General features: G+C 43.3%; 1 protein-coding gene and 1 long non-coding RNA gene across 2 annotated transcripts in view; one reads left to right on the forward strand and one right to left on the reverse strand.

Moving 5' to 3' along the window:
• Positions 1-14,473: 14,473 nt before the first annotated feature.
• Positions 14,474-16,020, reverse strand: LOC118500680. Its single transcript, XR_004903257.1, has 2 exons — positions 15,815-16,020; positions 14,474-15,703 (listed from the first exon to the last, which is right to left on the reverse strand). It is a non-coding gene; the product is annotated as an uncharacterized LOC118500680 (long non-coding RNA).
• Positions 16,021-16,332: 312 nt separating this feature from the next.
• LRRC8C (leucine rich repeat containing 8 VRAC subunit C) overlaps positions 16,333-16,941 on the forward strand; it is a 92,561-nt gene continuing 91,952 nt past the window's right edge. The window contains exon 1 of the mRNA XM_028512368.2: positions 16,333-16,528. The gene's annotated coding sequence lies outside the window, so the exon portion shown is untranslated. The remainder of the gene's footprint in view (positions 16,529-16,941) is intronic.

A 16,941-nucleotide genomic window follows, 5' to 3' on the forward strand; every position in this document is an offset into this window, starting at 1 on the left:
AAGCAAAGGAACAAGTAACATCAGGGCCTGAGTGACTGAAAGTATTCCATGTTTCTACAGGCAAACATCAGGCTCATGAAAATATAAAACCAGAGGAAAATACCTCCCGATCGCCACCAGAACTGCCCTGCCCAGTAGGACAGCCACTAGCCACATGTGGCTATTAAGCTCTGGTGATGTGGCTGTTTTGAACTGAGATATGCTTTAGGTTAAAATACATGTTGGATTTCAAAAATAGTTAAAAACAGAATAAAACATATCAATATATTTCTATTGATTACATGTTTAAAGGATAATACCTTGGCTATATTGGGTTAAATAATATAATTACAATCAAGTGTATTGCTTCCTTTTCATTTTTTTAAAATGGGACTACTTGAAACATTAAAATTACCTATGTGGCTTGCATTATATTTCTACTTGGTAACACTGCTCTAGATTAAAACCTTCACTTTACCTTGATCTGACACTTGTCTCAAGTACTTTAGAAACATTAATATATAAAGTGACTAAATTCAAATCTAGTAATAAGTATATTCATTGTATACCTACTAAGAGTGCAAAGATCAGTAATAGAGTTCTTGTCCTTTTTTAAAAATTCTTTCTATTGTTATTTCATTTTTTAAAGATTTTATTTATTTATTTTTAGAGAGGGAAGGGAGGGAGAAAGAGAGAGAGAGAAACATCAGTGTGCCGTTGCTGGGGGGCCATGGCCTGCAACTCAGACATGTGCTCTGACTGGGAATCGAACCTGCGATGTTTTGGTTTGCAGCCTGTGCTCAATCCACTGAGCTACGCCAGCCAGGAGTTCTTGTACTTAAGAAAAAAAAAGGTGGGGGGGTGTTGACTAAGATTGATCAAGTCCTACGTGGCTGCGGTCCTGTCCTACGTGATCAAGTCCTACGAAGGCAGCCTTGAGCCCTCTCTGTTTGGTGGAGGGCGGGGCAGGGCTGGTGAGGGAGGAGATCCTGTTTCTTGAAACTGGTATAAGCATTGGCGTTCTCTTCTCCATAATCTTCTCTATACCTTTATTCCTCAACACCCTCTTTCCAGCTCTAACCTGTGTGTTTTAGCCCATTCTAGCTGTTACAACAAAATACCAAAGGCAGGGCAGCTTATAAACAACAAACGTTTCTCATAGTTCTGGAAGCTGGGAAGTCCAAGATCACGGCACCCACATGGCCGGGTTTTGGTGAAGGACTTCTGGGTTGCAGACTGCTGAATTTTCACTGTGTCCTCATGTGGAATCAGCAGGGAGCCTCTGGAGTCACCTTTACAAGAGCACTAATCCCATTCATGAAGGCTCCACCCTCAGGACCTAGTCACTTCCCAAAGGCCCCACCTCTGAATACCATCATGCTGGGCATCAGGATTTCAACCTAGGGCTCTGGGGGTCCACAAACATTCAGACTAAAGCATTGTGTGACTTTCTCAAAAGGACCAAGTAAATGGGCAGGTGGTTGTGTGTTTTATTGTATATTCTAGTGACAAGAACTTTCTTTACCTTTAAATTTGTGAACCTTTGAAATCTTATGAGATAAAGTATCGCTGCTTGGCCTTTTGACTAAGATCAAGTGAACTCCTATGAGGTGATTAACTGCAAGGACATGATGATGGTGATGATGATGATGATACTAGGATAGCATAGAAACTGAGTTATTTACTTCTCAATCATCTCAGTGCCCTATCATATAGCATCAGCAGAGTTTACTCTTATTTTCCTTGGAGGCAAAAGCAATTGTCCTTTTAGATTTATTTCGCTTGGTAAGTATTGTTGTTTGACAAGTAATATGCTTTCATCTTCTCCATTTGCATCTCTAGCTGGCATCTCAAACTTAACATATGAAAAACTGAATGCTGGATTTGCCATCCCTCCCCACCTGCTCCTCTTACCCTATTCCCCATCTGGGAAAACGGAACTCCAATCTCCCTGGTAATCAGGCGAAAAACCTTGGAGTAATCTTCCACTCCTCTCACTCTTTCATCCAATCCATCAACCTGGCAGTTCTGGCTTCAAAATAACACCATTAGCTAGTATTTCTAGTACTTCTCACCACCAAATGCCAATCCCCCTGGTCCAAGCCATCGCAGGCCTCCCTGGGATGGCCGCAGCGGTCTAACTTTGTTCCCCTTCACTGTGCTGTCAGCACAGCAGCCAGAGTAACCCTAACACTCCTTAGATCATATCTCCTCTGCTCAGAACCCTCCAACATGACAGTGAGAGCAGTCAAATCTCTTCCATGGCTCCCAAAGTCCCATGCTCATGGACTTCAGTCATATTGGACTTCTTGCTGTTTCTCAAAACCACAAGGAGTCTCCAACTTCAGCCCCTCCAACCCCAAAATGCTCTTCCACTCTCTGCCCAGCTCACTCTCACCCCGCCTTCAGGCTCAACCTCTTCTGCCTCCTCTTCGATGAGGACTTCCTTGGCCAATGTATTGTAAATTTGTAATTGCCCTGCCCAAATACTCCCTCCCCATTTTATTTTTGTCTATAACCCATATCGCCAGTGCACATATCATGCCTTCCACTCACTTGTTTTATCTCCCCTGAATAAGACCTAAACTCCACAAAGGTGGAGATACTATTTTATTCAGTGCTATCATCCCAGTTTTTAGAACAGCACCTGCCACAAAACAGATGTTCAATGAATAGTTGCTAATGATTGAATAAAATTTTCAGATGAGAATAATGAGGCACAGAGAAGCTCAGTTTTAGGCCAAGTTCACAGGACTAGTAAATACAAGGGTCAGGGTGAGAACTCAGCCAGTGGTCATTTCACTCCCTCATTCCGGTTGGGGAGTAAGAGGGGCTCCTTATCCAACCAGGGGAGCAGGCGGGCTGGGCTGGGCTGCACGGTGGGAGAGGCACACCCCGGCTCAAATGGAAATCCTGCTAGAGGTACTGAGCTGAGACAGAAACCGTGCTTTTGGCAGCACTGGTGGCAGTCTCTGAGATAAGGAATGTAATAGGAAGGCATATAATGATGCTTTCCAGTTTTAAGGCTGACTTTAACTATTTTTCTTTCAGCTGTAGCTTTCTGGGGATAATGAATGTACCATATGTCTGTATCTCCAGGTTCCCATACAAATTAGGCAACTAAAAATGCTCAATGATTAAAACAGATTTCTGCTTGTTTCCATGGGAAATCAACTGCCATGAACCCTTAGGAGACAGGAGGGGGAGTGTGTTCAGCCCAAGGTGTTCTCTGTCTAGTGGCTGCCCTCTGTCTGCTGCCCGGGCTCCAGGCCACAGCTGTTCAAAAGGCTGGACAGGTGAGACGCTCTCCTAGTATGCCCACCCTGCTGGTGGCCAAAAGACCCTGCAAAGGCCAGCCTTCTCGCCCTACTTCTTTCAGGGTCCACCACCAGGCTGGGCTCTATACTCCCGCCCTCTTGTGTTAGGTCCTCAGCCAACCATGCGAGGAAGAACACCTTACTAATGACAGACACTTGGGAATGCAGGGCTGCCGCCTTGTCAGTGTCAGTGTGGTTTCAGCACATTTTGAATCTTCTAGATGATCTTTCAGTGGACAAAGAGACACACCATAAAGGATTCTTGCTGGAAGAGCCCCTGCTGGCTACTAAAAACTAGTTAATTCAGGGGAGTGAGGGGAACTTTCTGAAAACACAGGCAAGTGTGTTCTGCACAGCTGCACCGAGTGATGTCTCTAGGAGGCTGTGATGACGCCTTGTTCCCGCTGGCCCCAGAATCAGCACCCATTTGAAAGAGACAACGCAGAGAAAAAAGCTAGAAAAAGATTTCAGCATCGCCTTGCCAGTGGCAATCTCTGATTTGTCTGCGGAAAATTGGTTCAGCAGCTTACTTTACCTTAGCTGAGGGTTGATTAACGTGATACATCCCACCGACACACACACACACACACACACACACACACACACAGATAAATTGAGAGGGGAAAGATAACTTTTCTCTGCTCTCTTATCCCAGAATGAGATACGGAGATGTCAGGGTGAGGCCCAAAACTGTGCACTCAGCAGTAAAGTTGAGTGTAGAGTTTAAATTTGGAATGAGACAACCCTAAATAATAATGTTTATTCTCTAACTCACTAGCTATGAGACCTGAGGGAACTTAGAGTTGCTACCGAGGATGTAGACAATGCAGAAGTTTCCAAATCTTTGTACATAACATACCATTCCCATTTTACTTGTAACTCTTTAGCTAGTATTAGTTGCTTTGTCTAGGTGGAATGTTTTTTAAAGAAACTAGAAGGACATATATTATCTTCTGCCAAAATAAACTATTGGTAGAACTTCCTGGAATTAAGACCATAGATCACAATGCATTCCACATGCCTTCCTCTAGACTAGTCAAAATATTTTGACTCCTGTTGTCTTCAAATGACTCACAGGCAAGATTCTTTAGCATGAGGCCATCCTAACAGGTTGTATGTAAGCCAAATTAGAGGAAATAGTATTATTGTTTTGTGGTCCTGGGGAGACTTACAGTAAATCAGTCTATTACTGCTGTACTACACAAAATCACAATTTCTGTAGGTTCCCATAATAGCTACTCAGTACATCTCTGTTTTGTTTTTATCCCAACCCAGTTCTGACCTGACTACCCAGAGTTGGTGCAGCCTCCACAGTTTAAGGGCAAAGATCTCCACAGGACTGCCCCTACTGCAGATGCTAGCCTTGGGAGGCTCCCAGGCCACCCACATTTTCAGCCAACCAACTACAAATTCGAGGGCTCCATGATGCCCCCAGATTTGATAATTCACTAGAATGACTCACAGAGCTCAAGAAAGTGCTATACTCATAACCACAGTTTTATCATAAAAGACATAACTCAAGACAGCCAAATGGGATGCCTAGGGCCAGGCATAAAAAATGCAGAGCTCCTGCACCCTGTCCCAAGGGAGGCAGAGCATATTACTCTATGGGCACATCTATGAGTTCACCAACCAAGCTGCTCCAGTGAGCCTCAGTATCTAGAGTTCTTACAGGGTTTTCATTACACAGACATGGTTGATAAATCACTGGCCACATGACTGAATTCAATCTCCAGCCCCACAACCCCCGCACCCTGAGGAGGACAGGCTGACCCAAAGTTCCAACACACTACTCACGAGGTTGGTCTTTCTCAGGTCCAGCCTCCATTCTGAAGCTATCTAGAGGGCCAACTGACTCACCTCATTAACTTAACAAAGACACCTCGACCCCCCCCACCCCCAAACCCGTCACTCAGGAAATTCCAAACATTGTAGGAGCTCTGTACCAGGAACCAGGCACAAAGGTATTTTTTGTTATACCATAGTCTCCTATTATTATTTACAAATCATCAGGGGGTTTAAGTTTAAGCTTTACCTTTTGGGCAGTGGGGAGTCAGTTAAAGCAGGCTGAAATATCATTGCCTGAGCAGCTGCTGTGGACCAGGCATTCATAATATATGGGCTGAGGGCAGAACTTTTGGAGGATAAGACAGAGGACTGCGTGGAGGGTGGTCTGGAGGAGGCTAAGATGGGGAAGACCGGGAAGAAGGCAGCAGCAGCGTGTAACCACAAAGCAAGAGAGCTGAAGTAGGGGAGCAGAAGTGGAAATGGAAAGAGAGGACTTGAGCTAGATTTCAAAGGAAGAATGACAACCTGAGACTTACCATTTGAAGTGTCAGGTCAATTACAAAAGACTATACACAATGGCCAAGAAGTTAAAACTACTTGAAGAGTTCAACTGCCCTCTAAAGATAGCCAAGTAATATTGATAAAGTGGCTCCTCTGTGATTAACAGAACTTTGTATTTTAAACATTAAAAAATCAACCAACATTAAAGATCTTAGTATTTTATCTCCTGAACAAACGTTAGGACCCCTGCCCTGATTGCAGTGCCGTGTTCCCATTGGTTCTTCCGAACAAAATGCTGACTCCCCTCGTGTGCACATGGAAGAGCTGTTTCTGTTTTAAAATGAATGTTCTCATCTTTTTAACCTTTGAAGAAATTTGTTCACTTTTGAATACAAGGTCCTTCCTGCCCGTGCAGATCACAAATGCACGAAGGGGCTGAGGCATGTGGGTGTACGCCTGTGTAAGTCCCGTGTAAAGGAGAGCCTGTAACACTGAAGTGTTAAAACTAGGTCTTTCTTCCTGCTGGTAGATTTCAGGCTTTACATTTTTGGGGGTAGGGGATAAATTATGATTATTTTAATCATCATAGGTATATTAAATTGAAATAGTAAAAAATAATACAGAGTTTATTCAGGCAATAAGAACCTATATGTTTACTCAAAAATTATTATATATCAAGTTACAAGATTTTTATTATTAAGACAACTGGCAATCTTTTTTTAAAAGATTTTATTTATTGTTATTTTTAGAGAGAGGGGAAGGGAAGAAGAAAAAGAGGGAGAGAAATATCAGTGTGTAGTTGCTTCTCACATGCCCCCTACTGGGGACCTGGCCCACAACCCAGGCATGTGACCTGTCTAGGAATCAAACTAGCAACCTTGTGGTTCGCAGCCTGCACTCAATCCACTGAGCTACACCAGCCAGGGCAAAAACTGGCAATTCTTTATGTTTGTCGATACCTTTTAAAAATCTTGAAGAACAGATTTCTCCTTTGACATTACATTAAAATAATTAAATCAACAAATAATTTTTGAACCTACTATACGGGAAACAAGAAAAACTGTAAAGTGTTAAAAAGACATATATTTAGTTGTTTAATATTAATAAAAATTAACCTTTATCACATTTACAATGTGTGAGGCTCTGTGCTAAGGCACATTCACTAAATTATCTAGTCCTCACAACCACACTGTGAAGTACGTAGGTACTATAATTATCCCCATTTACCTATGGAGAAACTGAAATTCAGAGAGGCTAAGTAACTTAGCCAAGTTCGCACTTGGAAGATAAAAAGATGATTACTTACTGTAAGCATTTACTGTGATGAAAATGTTAGAAAAGCTTTATGGAGAGAAGACTTGCACAGGGCATTTAAAGACTGATAGGAGTTGGAGAAGAGTGGAGAGATGAAAAAAGGGAAGGAAGAGAAATTGGAGGATGGTAGGAAGACGTGCACAAAATCAAGGAGGTAGAAAAAACCAACAAAGCCCCCAAAGGCATGTGCAAATTTGATTGGAGTGTCCCCTCAATGAACAAGTGCAACATCCAGGAAGGTGATTTTGTCGAAAAAGTTGGGTCGGTAGGCATTCAGTTATTGTATGAGTTATAACAACGTGCAATAAAGGTTAAAACCCAGATAAATGTAAATCCTTTTAGTTAAGGAATGACACTATTTCTGTGCAGCTACCTGAGGTCTCACAAAGGTCAGGACATGGATTCATACTTGTTTCTCTTCAACCTCTAGATCAGGGGTGTCAAACTCATTTTCACCAGAGGCCACATCAGCCTTCAAAGGGCTGAATGTAATTTCAACTCCTTAACAGTTAAGGAGTAGTTACATTTATACAGTCCTAAAATTATTTCAGCCCTTTGAAGGCAGCCTCGAGGCTGATGTGGCCTCCGGTGAAAATGAGTTTGACACTCCTGCTCTAGATTCATTGTAGATTTGAGATACCAAACAGCAGAAAGTTCCACTCAACTCTTGGTCCTTCAAGCCCTTGACAGGAAAAGAGAAAAATACTCACCAATCTTCACAAAAGTTGTTCAGTGAAGACCATGCTGATTAGCTTATTTTCTTGTGAAAACGGTGGCAGCGGATGTAGAAGCGCATCTTGCTCCTGCACCTGAAACGTGTCCCACACCATTTGTCTTCAGTGGCCAGAACACTGAGCAGACCTAACATTGCAGAGAGTTTTACATGAAACCTTCCTATCACCAGTTTTCAGAAATAATTTTGGAGTTTCAGAGTCTGGGCAGCAATCTACAAATTCTGTAAATGATTTCCTCATCATCCTAAGTAGTAGTCAAGCCAAAATTTTAAAGTTCCTTTCCCCTTGAAGTCCTCAGAAGGCCCCCACAATTATCCACCTGCTCAATCCTTAGGAAATTGGCTAGGATAAGCTGCCAGTCTGGTGTGAGGGAAAGCATTGTGATGTGATTGCTAGTTTAGACAGGGTCACAATGTGCCTGTGTGGGGACTGGAAATTGCGGATGATTTGGGGACTGGTAATAACACCACTACCGATCATGAAAAAAGAACTGATAACATTAAAAATGTTGTTTCTTTTTTCTCCTTGTCTGGATATAGACTTAAAGACAAACGCCAAACATTGTTTATTTATTTTAGATTATTTAATGATTTTTCAAATGCATCTGATGTCAGGAGTTTAAGATACATCAAAACCTTATGTGGAACATTTCAAGGTGGAAGTTTTATTAGAGTGTTCATAACTGGAGTGTCTTGCTACTCAAAATGAGCTATGCAATATTTTCCTTCTCAGTCAACATGGGCTAATGGTCCACATAATTCACCCTTAATGGTCCTGAAATACATTCCTTACAGAGAGATGAAGAACAGCACATTATATCTGGGAAGATAATGGTCTAGAGATAAAACTCCAAAGAAGCAAGAAAATTGGCATTTATTTCTCTTAAATATTCCAGGTGGGAAAAAAACACATTTTCCAGCAGTTTAAAACATTCTGACATTAGGAGGCAGGCAGGCAGTGGTGAGAGTGTGGGCTTTGGAGCCCAGTGGCCAGGGTTCCCCTCCTGGTTCTGCCACTTACTAGCCGCAAGACCTTGGGCAAATCACATTACCGATCTGGGCTTCAGGCCCCCGTCAGCAAAATGGGACAGTGATATACCTACTGCATAGAGTTGCTGCATGGGTTAAATGAAATAGTATGAGTAAAATGCTTCAAAACATGCCTTGTGTACAGCACTCAACAAATGTTAACGTACTGCCCTATATTGACATTCAAATCATGTCACAAGGTAGCAGCCTACCTCTTCAAATGTCCACCCCAGGATTCTCCCAACCTAATTACTGTTATATTCTAAAGTCCCTGAAAACCTTTCAAGCACAAAATGTTTGTTTCAAAGCAATTGATCAATAGCATAATTATAGAAAGCACAATGCTGAGTTTTGATTTGTCGATGAAATCAGTTAGTATGAAATGACATCAGAGCAAATGTAAACAGACTGTTGCCGGGAGCATTGTACAAGCTGAGGAATACTGTTGACATTCAGGAAATCTGGATGTTTTCATTTTTCTAAATGCAACCACAATTGTTTTCATTTTGTGGTAAAATGATTCTCCCTTTGGTCACATGAAGCAATTTATCTTATCTGAACTCCAGTCTTTTCCTCTTTCTACATTGCTTTTGGAAGCAATCAGCACAATTAACTCAAGTACTCCCCCTGCCCCCACATATCCATTATAAGATGGTACTTCGTTTTCATTGAGAATTAATTTTTAAATCCCTTTAAAAAAGATAGATGTAAAATATTTTGTAATCATTCTAATGAAATGTTATCATACTGGACAAAAATTCATGGTGGCTTCTTTGATATTCCATAATCAGACTGCATCAACTAATACTCGCTTTCTATTGAACGTTCCCCAGACAGGAAGGGCGGCTACAATGCTACAACAAGCCGAGAGAAGCATTCATAGGAGGGAATGTTCACAAGACCAGGGACGATTCAGGGGGGGAGAACACCTAAAGATATAAAGTTATTCTACCAATGCTCGATTTGTAGAGGGGAAAAAGCCAGTTGTTATTAAAAAGTATGAAAGGTCTAAGACTTTACTCCTTGCAAGCTGAAAAACTAGCCTGACACAGTTTCTCAGATGCTGGTAGAAAACATGAAATTCCTAAATCAGAGGTAAAAGCAAGTTTGTTATTCACAGCAAAAGCAGTAACCATAGTATCAGCATTTTTGTGTCAGTTCCTGGAGCCCCAACACAGTAACAGTAGGTTGTGTTATAGGAGAGGAACCAAGAGCTTAGGGAATGTGAACCTTTTACAGTGAGTGTGAGTATGCCCGTGCTTTGCCCTGGAGAGAAACGTTATTACGCTGGACAGTGAGTATGCTTGCCCTTGGCTCACAAGAAGTGCAGTGCCTTGCTCACTGTGTGTGAGAAGTAAGATGTACAGAAATACTAGAGACCCATGGAAAACTGTCTCCCAATAGTCATTAATAAATAAACTATCCTACACCCATCTTTGAGTGCTCGGAGTATATGTATTTGTCTTACACTAGTTTTAACAATTTCTAAAACGATGTCAAAGAAACCAGAGGCTAATAAGAATATGTAAAGACAAGGGAAGATTCTTCAGTGTAAAAAAAAAAAAATAGGGTTACACTATTACCAGGGAGAATTGATGTTATTTGTCCTATTACTGATGAGAGGCACTCTATTATCGCTGTTTATAAAGAAAACAGCCACAGAAAACATCTTCCGAGAGAGCTTATCTTGGTAGGCATTCATTAAACGAGTTAATAAAGCATATCATTTCCTTCTCTTTAAAAAAAAAGTCTTATGAAGGTTCTGTCATCCTTAACTCTAGAATTACGTGCAGGTATTCTATTCTGAGAGATTTTGTTCTCCTTGAAATGCTGATAGATGTGACAAAGGAAACAGTTCCATGATCAAATAAAGGTAAAGAAATGCTAGGTTCAGCAAAGTTAACATGTATTTTTAATGCAGGACTTCTCAAAGCCCTAAGCATGTTAATACGTATGGTTAATCTCTAAGAAGGATATAGTATTCCCCAAGGGAGTTTGAGCACAGGATGCCTACTTCTCAGGGTACTCAAAGGCAGAGCTCTACAGAAAGCTGCATGGAAATGTCTCAGCAGAAGAATGATGTCTCTTCTCACTGGTGATGGATGGCAGAAGACAAAGGTGCTTTGGGAAGTTTGGGAAGATGTTGCCTGACTAGTCTGCCCTGCTTCAGACAGATTTCCCAGACAGCAGAAATGGATGCCTTCCTGCTTCCTTGATTACATGAGGGTGATTATATCCATTACTGATTACAACCTAAGAAGTATAAATATGTATTATTTTAAGATTAATGTGAAAAGTTTTAGCACTAAACAAGTCCTAAGAAATTGCCCATTTTAACCCCTTCATTTCAGAGAAGGAGACTGAGCTTCCAAACATACTAAGAGGCTTGTTCCAAGTCACAAAGTATTCAATGAGAGAGCCACACCTGGAATTCAGGACTCATTAATCCCTATTTATGCTCTTTTCACAAATAGCAATAACAGTTAATGATTAATGATCACTATCATTGATACTGACAAGGTGAACCAGGCCTTCTTCTCGTCCTCCCTCCCCTAGAGAAGTAAATGACATGAGTAAATTTAGGAAATTAATAAATGAACTTCAGAAAGACTCAAAAAATATATCTTGTGTGGTATCTTCAGAGCATCTGAGCATAGTTATAGCATTTCTAAGTATACAAAGCACCGTCCATGATACTTGTCTTTTAAAGAGAGAGTTGTGTTTACCTGACAAGAGCATCTTCAATTTCACTACTCTGGTAAGGTTTCTTGAGCCATTGATCTTTACGCCTCAGAAAAAGAGAAGTTTCTTAGTCAGAGGAAAAAAGCAATTCCTTAGCCTTGAAATTATGTGCTTTGTCAGGGCTGATGCCACTGAAATGTGAAGCAAGTCAGTGTTAAACTGGATCTGAGACGTTCTATAGCACATTCTATATACACAATATAATACAGTCTTAAGAAATGGCTGAAAATTTTGAGTGCTGTCAAAAAATGAGTTACCTTCCTTAGGAGATGTATTTTAACCTATTTTTAAATAAATAAACAAGTTCTAAACCCCTTAAGAGTATTTGATTGTCTTTAGCATAATGCAGTCCATGGCTATAGCCAGTCATTTGTCGATTTAATTAATGAGTTAATAATATATGAAAGTTCTTAGACCACAGACTGTATGTGCTAAATAATGGTAAGCAAATATTATTTAGTAAGATTTAGTTATAACAGTGATATTTGGGTACAAAACAATCACTGCCGAGAATGTCAAACTAATTTTTTACTTTAAACTTACACTGCATATCTATCAGGTGAAAGTTACTTATTTATCACCGGCCCATATAAACAATGACTTCAAGAACGAGGCTCTCTGCCTGGTGTGTTTCACATTGTCTACACTCAGAGCAACAGCACTTCATGATCTTTCCTTAAGAAGTTTGCTTTCCATCATAAACCGCTTTTCAGTTAAAGCTGAGCTGTAAAATCAGCTCATGAAGGCACATTTAGGGTGTGAGTACACTATGGGGAAAAGCACAAATGAATGCAATTTCAAAAACTACTGAAAAAAATCATTAACCTTACTGCATATACTTGATAGATTTAATTTTAAAATAAATATACTTTTGCCATTGTGATTAAGAAGTACGAGAACTCTGAAATTAGACTTGCCTGGGTCCAACTCCTAACTCTTCCACCATTGGTCACATGACCTCTGGCTAGTTACTTGGTTATAATGTCCCAGTTTTCTCCTCTGTCAACAGGAGAAACTGACACTGCTTGCCTAGTGGAGAGCTGTGGTCATTAAACAAGATAAGATAGTAAAGCTCGTGTGTACTTAGTACATAGTACGTACCTACTAAGTAATTATTCGTTACTATTATTTCCAAAGACATAAGATATAAAGGGATAACTTTAGAAGATTTGACCTCAAGTTTTGTAGTATTCTAATTTTAGGTTATCAGCAGCACCACCTTCGCCTCTGGCACAAATTCCCCTGCTATTTTAGGGTCAAGACCACATTTGACCACGTTACCTCTTGGGCCAATGTCTCACAGGACGTTTTCTAGGGGCGGTTTAATTCTCCCTATTTTAGCATTTTTAATGGCATAGAGTCAAAAACCCTGCAGCTCTTCATTCAGAAAGTGCTAATAGTTGCAACAGTGTTAAGAGCTGAAACTTAAAACAAAAATGTTTTCTGTTACCTCAGGACCCTTGCCACAAATCTCAGAATTAATCTGGGGAGCAGATGTGCACAGGGTGGTCAAAGAATGCTGGTGGTATTGGTTTAGAATTAGATTTTACTTTCACTATTACTAGGCAGGATCAACTGACATCAAGTACAAAACAAAGCAAAAATGGCCTTAACGAACAAGGCCAGCACTGCAAAATCAAGGCTTAAGCAGATACATGAACATAATAGTGCATCTTAGTGTAAACTCTTTATAACTAAAGAATCCATGTGGGTTCTAGAGCCTTTAGATTGATACAGGCTATACTGAAAGTCAGAACCAGTACAACAAACTGAAACACTTTAAAACTCATCCTTTCAGCATTGAATACCAGGCTCTATGCTAAGTGTTGACATAGAGATGAATAAAGATCCAGTGGTAAAGCAAAAATGTAGAGATATGCAGCAAGTGCTGTAAGAGCACAAGGGAGAATTACACTTGTCTGGAGCCTACAGAGGCTTCACAGAAAAGGAGGCTTTTGAAACATGCCTTCAAGGAGTGATACAACCCAGCCTGCATTCTAGCTAACAACCCTGTAGCTTAACAACAAACAATGTAATATGATTACCATCTCCATAGGCCCACTGGAGGGGTTGCAGATATTTTCTAGAACCTTAAAAAGTAGGTATCAATGTTCCAATAGACAGATAGGGAACTGGGGTTCAAATAAAGTTCATAGTCGCATAGCTGGTAAGCAGTGGACCCAGGATTTGAGCCCTGATCTGTCTGTATCATCATGGCCCTGCACTGCCCAGGAAAACCTACTTTGCTTGCTATTGCTCACCAGTACATGGTTAACTGGTAACTATATAGAGTCTAAGTGTGCAAAGTCATTCTAGAAGGCCAGCTAGAATGTCAAACTTTGGCCCACAGAACTGGGTATTCAGTGAAAGGTCAAAATAGTGGCTCCGTATAGACACACAGTGCCCTCTCCTTTCTCTGAACACCAATTATGTTTAGTTTGAAATTGTTTATTGTGGTTCATGTGGGTGCCAGGTTCCCTCTTCCATGCTCTGTGAATACCTCATGTTAGAGAACACACCTTATACTTCTTTTCAGGGTCCAGTAGTCACACAAGTTGGCTGACTGCTGATTCACCTGGTGCTTTACTGAGGACAAAGTGTGAATATTGAATTGAACTAGATTGACTGAGGTGAGGTGATTAGACTTAAGGTTTACATGCTATACAATAACATTTAAAAATAGTGACCTAAGCAGTATTATATAGTGATTTTCAGACGAGTGCCCCTCAGACTTTAGTGTGTATGTGAATCACCTGGCCACATGTAGAACTATTCAGTTCATCCTATTACAAAGCAGGCACAGAGTATACAAAACTATTGCAATTAAGCAGGTGGAGGGACAGAGTGTGGAGACTCAACTTGTGGGGCCCATATCCCATTCCCAAACCTTGTTGCTGTCCTCAGTCCTTTTGCTTTCAGGGCAATGAAGAGTAGTAATAACACTGGTACAAAACAGCTACCTTTATTGAGTACTTACAATGTGCTTGGCACTGCTCTTGCTGCTTTAAGCATGTTATCTAATTCTCATAGTACCCTATAGCAGTTAGGTCACTGATGATTTTTTTTTAAAAAGTAGCAATTACTTCTTTACATTGATACAGGAAGAGTAGTATTCCTGGTTCTTCTGAATCCAAAGTCCAGGGCTGAATCTTCCTTGACACTGGGTAGCGAAGGAGCATTTCAGGGATGCCTAAGCTTGAGGTCAAGGTTCCAATGGCACAAAAGGGACAGAGGTGTGCTCAAAGAGCGCTCACAGGACAAGGCTCATCATAGGAGGTTTGTGCCCTTAGTGCTCACCTCCTGGAGTCTTTAAATACATTTTGGTGCTGAACATACCTCACATAGTACCTGGTGGTTTGCAAGGTACTTGAAATGTTTAGCAAATTTCTAAAGTCAGTCTCTATCTTTATCCTAGAAATACTCCAAGAATTTTTCCACCTGCTGTCTAGGAGGAAGGCCCCACCCTAGATTTTTGTCTCCATCTAGGGTAATTAAGGCTGGTGTTGGAGCTATCTCCCAAGGGCTAAAAGGGTTTAAAGTAGTTTTCTACAGGTGGAGGAGCAAAAACAATACTGGAATTGCAAAAGTGTAGGAATGTGCCAGGTGAGCTGGGGTGGGGGAAGCAGTTAATGCCCAAGAGAACAACTTTTGCACAAATTTTCATTTTGGCTTGGAAATAGAAATGGGGTAAAAGGAGGTGCCTGCTTTCTTAAAGCTTGCTGTGTAAGAACCAACTAACCAGTGAAAGACGTTACTCGTCTATTAATTGCTCTATTTGTGTATATCAGTCTTTTCCTGGTTGCCAGAACAGAGCAGTTTTTAATTTTTGGAGCTTGTAAAATGGCTGGTATTGATGAGGCATCGTGGAATGCTTTATATTATTTAGTAATCTTGTCTGTACATTTTTCCATATAGATTGTTGGCTGCTTTCAAGAAGGCAGAGTTTGCTTTTGCATCCTGAAATTCGGTAGGGGAGTGTGGAGAATAAAAGCACGGTTCAGAGTAATAAGAACCTCTCCCCCATACTCTTACACCACAGGTGGTTTTGACGGGCAAGGTCAACTCCTTCATGCACATCGTGAACTTAGAGGCAGCGCATTTAACATCAGCGTCCCGGGATCCTGCTGCCCGGAGATCAGAAAGCCCGGCTGTCCCTCTCCCGGCACGTGGGGGTTCCTGCTGGAAAGGAGACTGGAGTGTCAAAGGGCTGATGGGCTTCACGGCCTAGGGAAATCAGCTTTTGGCTTCCTCTTTCTGCTCTATCTCAACCCGTCCCATCCTCACTCCCACCCTTCTGTTCCTACTCGGGGAGCGAAATAAGGGGCCGGAGTTATGTTTACAGTGACCTGGGTCCTTTCTAGGAGTTTCCAAAAGGGCTTTTTTTAGTTGTAGCTGCCCCCCTCTAACTTACCCGGGGGAGGAGCTGCGGTAGCAGAGCGGATGCTGCGCACCTAGAAGCCTCGGGAATTCCGCGCATTGTTAGGGATGGGGCGGGGCGGGGCGGGGTAGGGAGGTCAGTCTCTATGCCTAGCGGGCTCCTAGGGCAGAGCCGCCAGGTGGGTGGATCAGAGGCCTGAGAGACCTCGCCGGGAAGCCGCGGAGCGATTCCCACCCCCCACCCCGCCACCCCCCATCCCCCATCCCCCATCTTGAAGAAAGTGCACTGTGCCAGGCGGCAGCCCTCACCGGCAAGTCGCTGGCGCAGGGTGGTCTCTGCAGGGGAGGAAGCGCCCGGCACGGCGCCCTGCGTCACAGCGGGGCTGGGACCGCGGGGCTGACGGGCGGCGGCGGCGGCGGCGGCGACCCCGGGGCCCGACGCTGGGCGGCGCTGGCTGCCGCTGGCCCGGCGGCGTGCGGGGCGGTGCTGGGGGCGGCACCGGCGCCCGGGGGAGGTGGAGAGGGGAGGGCTGCGGGGCCGGGCGTTAGCTGCGTCCCGCCTCGGAGCCCGCGAAGAGGACCTGGAGGAAGGCGCCGCGGTGGCCGCGGGCGCAGTGCTCCCGGCGCGGCAAGCCATGAGCAGCGGCTCTGCGGGCGACCCTGCTGTCGCTGACCGCCACTGAGCCCGGCTGGGAGACACCTCGCGGCTCCCCAGTACCCTCCGCAGTCGGCACCCTCGCGCGCAGAGGTAAGGGCGGGGACCGCGGAGGGATGGAGAGGGGCGGCCCGCGGGCGACCGCGGGCTCGGTCCGCTAGGTGCACTGGGGCCAGGATTTGCTCGGCTTCGCTCCTCCCTGCCTTCTCCCGGCGGCAGAACGTGGTCGCCTGCCCGGCGTGTGGTCCCTGAGCCCTACACGGCTGGGGCTCAGAGACCCGCCAACCCCTGCTCCACCCATCCCAAAGCTTCCGGACGAGTCCCCAGCCTGGCGCCGAGCTCAGCTCGTCCGCGGCAGGTTCTGCGGACTTGGGGGATGGGAGTGGGTGGACGAGGAGAAAACGGGGTCGACCCGGGTGGTCGTGGTTCTTTACTACCTTAAAAATCCCTTAGACTTTAGGGCCTGCCCCTTCTGGACCGCGGACCCCTTGCCACGCCGGAGCCCC

This window comes from Phyllostomus discolor, chromosome 5 (assembly GCF_004126475.2).
Source record: "Phyllostomus discolor isolate MPI-MPIP mPhyDis1 chromosome 5, mPhyDis1.pri.v3, whole genome shotgun sequence".
Taxonomy (NCBI): domain Eukaryota; kingdom Metazoa; phylum Chordata; class Mammalia; order Chiroptera; family Phyllostomidae; genus Phyllostomus; species Phyllostomus discolor.